Here is an 11134-nt window from a genome sequence, read left to right as displayed (position 1 = left end):
AATATTGAACAAACGGATTAGTATAATTAAATCAAAGCACTTAAATTTAATTGTCTCTTAATCATGGATTAAACTTTAAATGATCTAACTCAGCAGAGGTAGCGTAACCCGTGTTGACTGTAGGTAAATCATTGATTTGTCTTTGAAGTGAATTCATGTGATTCACCATCATCAATATCAGCTCAGTCAGCTTTACAAAGGATTCTTGCTTGGGTTGCTGGATTTGGACTGAGGTCATGGCACTTACTAAATCTTTGAGATTCTTGATCTCATTGAGAAGCTGAGTGACAGACGAAAAATCTTATGATTCAGCATTTGCGGACCCACCAGCATCGGCATGAGAATTGTTTAAGTCCTGGAGAAGATGTTGAGCCAAGTCAATGATGCGACGTCCGGACTCAGTTGCATGAAGATAGGCAAATTGTGCCTCAGGATTTACCTCAGCGGCCGGAATTCTAGTAGCACCTGATTGAGGAGGTGTTTGGTGCTGTCCTTGAGTAGAAGTGCCAGTATGGTCAGCAGCTGGACTTTGATGTTGATGAGCAGCATGAGCTGACTGCTCAATGTTCTGCAAAATAGGATGGGAAGGAGGTGGATCTGCAGAGGTAGTTACCTGCTCAACATGGACTTGAGTTGGTGCAGGGAGAGGCACCTCAGGTTGAGCAGGATTTTCCTTAGCTTGCTTGTCTCCTTAAGCATCGAGGACTTCGAGCTCTTGCTCGGCTTGGTTTGTATTTTCTAGAGTCTTGGCATGTTGCTCGGTATGAGTAACAGAGGCTTGTTTTTCCTGTGTAGAGGGCTCAGGATGCGATGAGAAGAACCTAAATTGAGTATCCGTAAGTTTTTTGGTTTCATCCCTTAGAGGCGAATCATCCAGGAGGTCAATAACTGGAGATCTGTAGGCCTTCTTCTTAAGCCTTCTCAACTTTTTGGTCTTTGGGGGAGACGGGTAAGCAGGAATGGAATCAAGAGATGATTCTACGTCGAGATCAGTGTTGAGTCCTTCATCGACCATTTCTTGTTCTGGGAGCTCAGCATCAACTGTCTCATTCTGTTCAGCTGGACTTTCAACTTCCTCAACATTCTCTGTTTGTTCTTGCTCAGCATAAGCTTCTTGATGTTGCTCAACATCCTCATCATGATCATGCTGACCTTCATTGTCGCTTTGTTCTTCTGCTTCTTGATCAGCAGGAATTTGCTCAAGGTCAATCTCTTGGCTTCTGATGAAGTTAGAATCATCAGGAACAGCAAAGCCAAGAGGGACAGCTTCAACTGGACTCAGCTCAGAAGTTCTCTTCTTCTTCAGAGGGGTTTCCTCACTTTCCAGTTCATCAGGCTCATTTTGCCTCTTTCTTTTCTCTGCTGACTTACCCTGATCAGCATCAACTTTCTTCCCTTTTGACACAACCCGAATTTTCTTGGGGACAGCATCAACATCCTTTGAGCTGGTTTGGATTGCCCTGCGTTTCTTTTCTCGCTTGGTTTGGACAGAAGCTTCGGCTACAACAATATTTTCTTCCTGAGGTTGCTCATCATCAGCTTCCTCCTAAGCTTCCCCCTGAGCTTCCCTCTGAGCTTCCTCGATTACCCCTTTTCCCTTCTTAGGCTTGATAGGTTGGTCATATACTAACCCAAACAACAACGCAGCCGTAATTTCAGTTCCCACGGTTTCTGTTTCATTTATCAAGTCAATTTGGTGATCTTCAAGGATTCTGGTAATAAGAGAACCCAGCCTGAGCTTGATAGTACTCCGTTGGAGTGCTCCTACCAGAAATACGGGCATGTTGAGAGGGCTGTAGGTCAGCATGTGCCAAATGAAGCACTGCTCGAAATTTGAAGCGGATGATGCTGAGTTGATTTTTGGAAAGATGAAGTTAGTGAGGAGATAGTGAGACATCTTTTGGTTCTGACCCATACATGTACTGGGTATTTCCCCTTTGTGACTTTCTGGTTTACAGAATGATACAGTATGGTCAAGCTTTTCCTTAGTGGTCCTGAATTCCGTTCCGGTGTTTGGAAGGTTTAGTAAGGTTGCGAGATAGGAAGGGGTAAAAGTGAGCTTCTTACCTTTAACGTGAGTTACTAGATGGTCAGCATCACTTCCATCAACACAGAGGTTGGAGTAAAATTCACGTACTAACCTAGGATAGGTTCTTCCAGCAAGCGAAAAGAGTCCATCCCATTCGTTTTTCGCAATCCATTCACAGAATGGTTGCTCATGTGTTATGAAGCTTGGAGAGAACCATCGACATCTGAGAACCTCATGATTCTTGACACTTGGGTACACCTTAACGAAGAATTTCTCATTTGGCTGCTTGTCCTTCTTCTTCTTCGTTGAAGAGGTTGCGAGGTCAGTTTTAGGGTTCTTGTTTGGAGTTTGGTCATGCTGACCTTGCTGAGGAGGAGACTTAGGGTTTACGTCGGTGTGGTCGTCGTTGTTACCATCATCGGAAGGATTTTGGGATTTCGCCATGATTATGAATTCTTTGAGAGGATTTTAGGATTCAGAGAGAAAGATTTGAATGTCAAGGATTTCGAGTGTAAAGAGTGATAAGTGGGGATACTTCCACTATTTATAGAGGTGCTAATTGATCCTATTCGTTGAACTAGTCGTTTAACCTCGAGATTATCAACCGACAGAGATTCTGGCATTTATGACATGTTCGGCGCATGGGTTTTCTCATTATTGCTTACGTTATCCTAGGTGGCTATTAATGCGTGTGCTAGCATTTAATGTTTTAAATGGGTTTTACTCAGCATTAAGAATATCAAACGTTTGTGATTCTGAGTAGTCAGTTTTACGTAGGATAGTAGTTTGTGGACTTAGTAACTCAGCTTAGGAAAATCACTCGGCATGTATGTCTACTCAGCTTAGGGTGATTTCATGTCATTTTTAACTCAGCATGCAACAGTTACTAAATTATCAAAAATCACTCACCATGGTAGTCACTCAATCATTCAATTTAGCACATAGAATTATTAAAGAGGATTAGACATACCGATAGCTTCCCTTAGTATGTTAAATTGCTCGCGAGCCAAGGGCTTCGTAAAGATATCCGCAAGCTGTTCATTTGTTGATACGTAGGTCAGCTTGATCTCACCTTTGAGTACATGATCTCTGATAAAGTGATGCCTTATGCTCACATGCTTCATCCTGCTGTGTTGAATTGGATTCTTAGATAAGTCAATGGCACTCTTGTTGTCACATTTGACTTCTATTGTTTCTGTTTTGACACCATAATCCTCAAGCTATTGCTTAATCCATAGGACTTGGGCCACACAGCTTCTAGCAGCAACGTACCCAGCTTCAGTTGTAGATAAGGCCACTGATGATTGCTTTTTACTAAACCACGAAACTAGGCAGCTTCCTAGGAATTGACATCCTCCTGAAGTGCTTTTTCGTTCAAGCTTATCCCATCCATAGTCAGCATCAGTATATCCAATAAGTGTGAAGTCACTTGTATTTGGATACCATAAACCTGCATTAACTGAGCTCTGCAAATATCTGAAAATTCTTTTTACAGCTATTAAGTGAGATTCCCTAGGGTCAGCTTGATATCTTGCGCAATAACATACTGAGTACTGAATGTTAGGTCTACTGGCAGTAAGATAAAGTAGAGAGCCTATCATACCTCGATATAACCTGCTGTCTACAGACTTACCTTTCTCATCAGCACAAAGGACAGTGTCAGTACCCATTGGGGTTGATATGGGTTTACATTCTTCCATATCAAACTTCTTTAACATTTCTTTGGCGTACTTAGACTGACTTATGAAGATGGCATTCTTACCTTGCTTGATTTGAAGTCCAAGGAAGAAGTTGAGTTCGCCCATCATAGACATTTCGAACTCAGTTTGCATCTGTTTGCTAAACTCTTTACACATAGAATCGTCAGTAGCACCAAAAATTATGTCATCTACGTAAATTTGTGCAAGTAGGGTATTTTTACCCTTTTTCTTAATAAACAAGGTTGTGTCAGCTTTGCCTCTGACATAATTCCTGGTCAGCAAGAAGTTGGTCAACCTCTCATACCAAGCTCTTGGAGCTTGCTTTAGGCCGTATAGGGCCTTTTTGAGTTTATAAACGTGGTTTGGAAATTTTGGATCTTCAAACCCTGGAGGCTGACTAACATATACCTCTTCGTTTACAAAGCCATTAAGAAATGCACTCTTAACATCCATTTGATATAATTTAAAGTTCATAAAACTTGCATAGGCACACAGTATACGTATAGCTTCTAACCTAGCAATGAGTGCAAAGGTTTCACCGTAGTCAATGCCCTCTTGCTGACTATAGCCTTGGGCTACAAGTCGGGCTTTATTTCTGACTACGTTGCCTTGCTCATCTAATTTATTTCTAAAGACCCACTTAGTTCCTATGGTCTTTTGATTCCTAGGTTTAGGTACTAAATCCCATACCTCATTTCTTGTGAATTGATCAAGCTCTTCTTGCATAGCGTTGATCCAATATTCATCGTGCTCAGCATCAGCAAAATTCTTTGGCTCATGCACTGAGACGAAGGCAACATTGCTGAGATACTTCCTAAGCTGATCTCTTGTCATCAGCTTGTTGTCAGCAGCATCAAGAATAGACTTCTCCGAGTGTCCTCTTGGAATTTTTATTTCTTTGGGCAATGTTGAGTTGTTTGGAATAGGTGTTTCTATAATCTCTGCAGGAATAGATTGGTCAACAAAGGTTATTTCAATCTCTTGCTTACCTTTGGTCAGCCCTTGTATTGATGACTCAGAGGCTCCATTTTGATCAGCGGAAGCTGAGCTTGGTTCATCTTCGACGAGCTGAGTCGACTTTCCTGCAGGGTCAGCTTCATCGAACTTAATATGGACAGACTCTTCTACTACCTGAGTTCGTTTATTATACACCCTATATGCTTTGCTGTTAGTTGAGTACCCTAAAAAGATTGCTTCGTCAGCTTTGGCATCAAATTTTGCAAGATTGTCTTTTGTATTGAGTATAAAACATTTACACCCAAAGGCACGAAAGTAGCCAATGTTGGGCTTTCGTCCTTTGCAAAGTTCATATGGGGTTTTCTTAAGAATAGGTCTAACTAAAGCCCTATTCAGTATGTAGCATGCTGTGTGGACAGCTTCACCCCAGAAATACTTTGGAAGCCTATTTTCACTCAGCATTGTCCTAGCTATTTCGACAATTGTTCTGTTCTTCCTTTCAACAACCCCATTTTGTTGAGGTGTTCTAGGAGCAGAGAAATTATGGTCAATACCACTGGTTTCACAGAATTCATCAAACTGTTGGTTTTTGAATTCTCCACCATTGTCACTTCTAATATGAGCTACTCTTAGGTCTTTGTCATTTTCAAGCTTTTTAATCAATGTAGTGAACATCTCAAATGTTTCATCCTTGCTACTCAGCAAGATGATCCAAGTGTACCGAGAGAAATCGTCTACAATAACCAAGGAAAATTTCTTACCTCCCAAGCTGAGTGGCTGGATAGGTCCGAAAAGATCCAAGTGTAGTAATTCCAATGGTCTCTTGATTGAGATGATATTTTTACTTTGAAATGACTTCTTAGTTTGTTTACCTTGCTGACAAGCATTACACAATCGATCTTTTTCAAATTTAAGTTTGGGCAATCCCTCAACTAGTGGCTTTCTAGCTAATTTGGCAAGAAGGTCCATGTTTACATGACCAAGTCTTCTATGCCATAGCCAGGAGTTATCCTCTTTAGACACTAAGCATATATTTTTAGAAAACTGTTTTTCTAAACTCAGCATATACACATTGTCTACACGAGGGGCAGTTAAAATCACTTCGTTTGTTTTTCCCTCGAGTATTTGGCACTGAGTATCGTCAAATACAACCTTTCTGCCACTCTTGCAAAGCTGAGCTACACTCAGCAGATTGTATTTGAGACCTTTAACTAAGGAGACTGACTCAATAGTTGGGTTACCTCCGATAGTACTGGAGCCGACTCTCTTACCCTTCTTATTATCTCCAAAGCTTACACTCCCACCTCGTTTAAGCTCTAGTGTGATGAACTGAGTTTCATCACCAGTCATCTGCCTCGAGCATTTCGCTGTCTATATACCACAGTTTTGATTTCTCCACGCATCTCAGGCTCACCTGCATTTTAGACTATTCATCTTTAGGTACCCAATTCTTTTTGGGTCCTCGTTTGTTAGCATAAACAGGTGCAAAGTCATATTTCAATTTATGACGACATACTTTTATCGTGTGGCCACTTTTACCACAGAAGTCACAATGAATTACCCTTTGAGGGTGATGTTGAGTGTGGTCAGCATTATTGTGCTGAATGTGCCAACATACCTTAGTGGTATGTCCTTTCTTTCTGCAGAAGTCACATTGGACAGTCCGCTTATTATACCAACACACTTCTCTTGTGCGCCCCTTTTTCCCACAACAGTCACACTGTGTGAACTGTTTATGTTGACTAGTACTTGAGTACTCAGCATGGGATTTTTTATTTGAGCCTCTTATTTGGCTCTGTAGGGTAGTGACATCCTTTTTCAGTTTCTTTGAATCTGATTGGACCTCCGAGACAAACTTATGCATAAGTTCTATGTTGCTATGCAAAGTTGAGTTGTCTTGGAGAAGATATCGGAGGTCACTCAGCTTGACCTCTTCAATCTCATCACATCGCCTGCTGAGTGCCTTTACTTTCTTATTGCACTTCTTAGTTAGTGCATATAAATCACTCAGGGCGTTTATCATCTCATTTCTAAGCAAGAGTAAGGATGTTACCTCATTATTTTGTTCCTCCTGGTCAGTTTCATCAGAGAGGTCAGCTTGCTCAGAATAAGTGCGGTCAGCATCATCGGCCATGAAGCATATATTTGCTATTTCATTTGCATCAGCTTCTGATGAGGTTGACTCATCACTATCACTCCATGTGGCTACCATAGCCTTTCTACTGCCCTTCTTGTCCTTCTTCAGCATGGGACAGCTTGACTTGATGTGCCCAGTTTGGTGGCACTCAAAGCATGTGACAGGCTTTGAGTTGTCCTTCTTATATTTGTTGTCACTGGGCTCAGCTTTGTATTTGTCATTATTCTGAATGACCTTTTGCTATTCCTATCATTCTTCCTGAACAACTTCTTTATTTTCCTGGTGAACATTGCCATTTCCTCATCATCTGATGAGTCAGCTTCGGTGGAGTCAGCTTTCATGACAAGTGATTTTTGTTTCTTATCTTCTGACTTCTCTTTTTCTTCAAAGTTTTTCATTGATATTTCATGAGTCAGCAACGATCCGATCAGCTCATCGTACTTATACGTAGTCAGGTCCTGAGCTTCCTCTACTACCGTCTTTTTGGCCTGCCAACTTTTGGGAAGACTTCTCAAGATCTTCTTCACCTGTTCTTCCTCGGTGAAGTTCTTTCCAAGTCTTTTCAGCTCATTTATAATGTTGGTAAATCTAGCATTCATTCCTGAGATGTCCTCATTATCATTCATCTCGAACAGCTCGTATAATCTCATATGCTGATTTACTTTTGACTCCTTGACCTTGCTTGTGCCTTCGTAGGTTACTTCAAGCTTTTTCCAAATCTCTTGTGCTGACTCACAACCTGAAATCTTATTGTATTCTGCAGCATCTAAAGCACAGTGAAACATATTGATAGCCGAAGCATTGTTTTGAAGTTTTCTAAGGTCATCTTCTGACCACTCAGTTTCACTCTTAACAACTTTCTCATTGTTAACAGTTTTATATGGCACGTATGGACCTTGAACTATTGCAAGCCATGCACTCATGTTTGTGGCTTGAATGAAGTTCTTCATCCTATTCTTCCAGAATGTATAATTTGATCCGAAGAATAGGGGAGGCCGACTAATTGACAATCCCTCAGGGAGTATCTGCGTTGTTTGGTTCCCGGGAAGGAAACGAGTGTTGTTCTCAGCCATTTATCAGGATCAGCTCAAGATAGTTATATCTTTGAGTAGTGAGCTTAGGCTTTGATACCACTTGTTGGTCCCGTGTGATTAGTTCCAAGGGGGGGGGGAGTTAGGAACTAATGTAACTTTTTGCTTAATTAATCTTGCTGACTTGGTAATTTTAGCGAGTTTATTAACTCAGCTTTTGGTCAGCTTGGCCGATCTTAGTGTAAGACAGCTTTGGTCGGATGTTGACCAAGACTGTTTCACTTGCAAGTTGGGAATTGAGACTTTTGTGGTCAGCTTCCAACTCAGCACACTAATTTACTCAGTATCAGCTTTAAACAGTTTATATGCTGAGTAAATATGACAAACAACACATGCACACACACACACATATATATATATATATTGAGAGTTAGAAGTTACTCAGTATGACTTATCCTGGTTCGGCCTCTCTGCTTACGTCCAGTCCCCAGACTCCTCTAGGCTTTTAGAATACAATACCGAGCTCTTTAAGGGTAGAGCACAAACCGGTTACAAGGCAGTTGAATATGCAAGAGTACCTTCCTCTATTCGTCTACTCAACTCCTACTAAGTGCTACAACCCAGCACTTATTATAGGGAAAAATCGAAGCTGATTGATAGGTAAAAATAGTCACTGAAAAATGTTGTTATCCTAAACCCAAATGGCTTTATGTTATTGCATTTTTATATTAGATTACATTATAATGATAGTACTTTACAAGTTAATGCAGCAATTAACTGATGCCGAATTGAATTTGAATACAAAAGTTCGTAATTTACGCTCGAATACTTTTTTGGTGCAGAAAGTATCAGGAAAGAATCGAGACTCCAATGTATTTCCATCCTCACTATGTAGATATGGATGTTGAGCTTCATTCATGTGAGTTTGCTTTTCTACTATACTTCCAGTATATTAAAACCAGAAGAATACATTTTTCAACAGTAAATCTGATGCCGATATATGAAGTTATCTTTACTGTTTGTTGATGTGGTTTCAACATAATCTAAATTATATATACTTTTTTTTTAGTTCCAAGAGGGTATGAGACATCAAGGATGCTGAGGAAGCAACTCATAGAAGAGCGGGATCAAGCTCTTGAATTTCAGAGGAGGCGACTTGCAGGGTTACAAGCAGCTCAGGAGACCATGGGCAATCAGTCCTATTTCGCATCCATGGAATGAATGTTTAATATTCGATGTTACTGTGATTAACTTGTTGCTCTTGCAGATAATTTCAATTTTCCATCCACGGAACCTTTTAGTTTTCTGTTTGACGCCCTGAACAACGATCCAGCATCTAATGACAAAATCAGATTAACAGAGGCCAATTACACTGACCATGGCAGGTATAATTCATTATGAATTCTTGAATAGCACAGTTTTCAGTGGATATATCTATCTAACATTTTGTTTATGGTGAATTTGGCAGTCATGGACCGAACATAAGGACCACCTTTAATTATTCGAGCAGAGGAGGTTCAGTCAAATCTTGAATCGACATTCCCTAGTTTCGTGAAATGTTTGGTTAGATCACACGGTGGTAGTTGTTTTTGGATGGTAAGCTCAGAGAAGTTATATGAACTTGAGTTAGATTGGTGACTTATCAAAAGAAACAAAGAAATATAGCCATTTTGGCATTACCATGTTGTAGAGAGTAGTATGACAGAGTACTAGTATATCTCAGTTTTTTTTTGTATTCGCAGTAATATAAAGTTGGTTAAATAATTGAAAATACTTTGAATATTGAATCAAAGATTGTATATATATAGCAGATTAATTAATTACCCTATATTTGTGTTGTACATTTTTTTATTGATTTGACAATTAATTTCAGTAATACATCAGGATCAATTTCGATTAAGGTAAATGACTGAGCATAACAAATCTTGTTTACCGTTAATTACAGTAGTACAAGCGACTCTAATATAATTAACATTAGCCATTGTACTCTAATGATTATAGTATTGGAATCGGTTGTTTCCACAACCGAATCCAATGCTTTTATCATTAGCCACGGTTCTTCTACAACCAACTCTAATGATCAGGGCAATAGAGTCGGTTGTTACGAAAGACCGTGGCTAAAGAACCCTTTAGCCATGAATTTTCATAACAACCATGGCCAAAACATAAGGCATTAGAGTCGGTTATATGTAAAGACCGACTCTAATGCCCCTTTGGTCACGGTCGATCAACCGTGGCTAAAGATGTCAAGCATTTGCCACGCTCCCTATGGCCACGGTCGCGAAACCGTGGCTAATGAGGGTAAACGACCGTGGCCATAGGCCATTTCTGTACTAGTGAGTATAAATATATATCAAAAAGTAAGACAGGAAAAAGACAGCATGATATCATAGCACAAGCTGAGTAGAGTGTAACTCAGCACAATAGAAGAAAAGTAATCTTCAGGAGAAACACACGAAGATGAAGCTGAGTGAAACGCAACTCAGTATCAAGATAAGAAAAGTCTTCTAAAAGCTTGCAGACAAAGCTGACCACGGAAGCTGAGTAAAGAACGCAACTCAGGAATAAAGAACTAAAAGCAACGTCAAAGCAGTCAAGCTGAGTGTTCGTCAGGACAGCACGAAAGATCCGTTTGCTAGAAGATAAGATCTGACAACTGTCTGCACCAATAATAGGAACCTCGGAATTACGCAAGAGATAATTTCGAGATGCATGGGTCAAATGTCCATTAGCTAAAACACGAATTGCACTAGAAGACGAACCTGCAGGAAAAAGACAACCCTGACGACTGTGAATTTCAGACGACAGGATTGGCCTGCAAAACTGAAGCTGACCAGAGCCTTGTCTCAAAAAGGAGCCGTTTGGATTCAACGGACAAATTCAAGATTCAAATCACTTCTGCTTCAGACCTCAACTATAAAGGACATGATCATTCTTGGATCAAATGCCGCTTAACAACAAGAGAAAAATATACAAACAAAGCACATCAAAACAAAAAGAGATCTTACACCAATTTTCTATACTTTTGTAAAAGCTAGATTGATTTTGTAATCATCTAAGGTGTTCTTCATCTGAAAAGAACAAACTTGTATCAATTGTAAATTGAGAGTGTTGTGCTGAGTATTTGGTTTTAAATACTCAGTGGTAGAGAAATCTAAGTGTTCGGTTATAGCACTTAGTAGGAGTTGAGTAGACGAATAGAGGAAGGTACTCTTGCGTATTCAACTGCCTTGTAAACGGTTTGTGCTCTACTTTTAAAGAGCTCAGTATTGGATTTAAA

At 40.1% G+C, this 11134-nt stretch overlaps 1 long non-coding RNA gene across 1 annotated transcript; it reads left to right on the top strand.

The window, feature by feature from the left end:
- The first annotated feature begins 8484 nt into the window (after nt 1-8484).
- Nucleotides 8485-9030, top strand: LOC136225605 (uncharacterized). Its single transcript, XR_010687183.1, has 3 exons — nt 8485-8514; nt 8697-8773; nt 8924-9030. It is a non-coding gene; the product is annotated as an uncharacterized lncRNA (long non-coding RNA).
- The last annotated feature ends 2104 nt before the right edge of the window (nt 9031-11134 follow it).

Source organism: Euphorbia lathyris, chromosome 4 (genome assembly GCF_963576675.1).
Source record: "Euphorbia lathyris chromosome 4, ddEupLath1.1, whole genome shotgun sequence".
NCBI classification, from domain to species: domain Eukaryota; kingdom Viridiplantae; phylum Streptophyta; class Magnoliopsida; order Malpighiales; family Euphorbiaceae; genus Euphorbia; species Euphorbia lathyris.
Note: the sequence above shows the minus strand (reverse complement) of the source record. Positions and strands in the feature narration are given on the sequence as shown.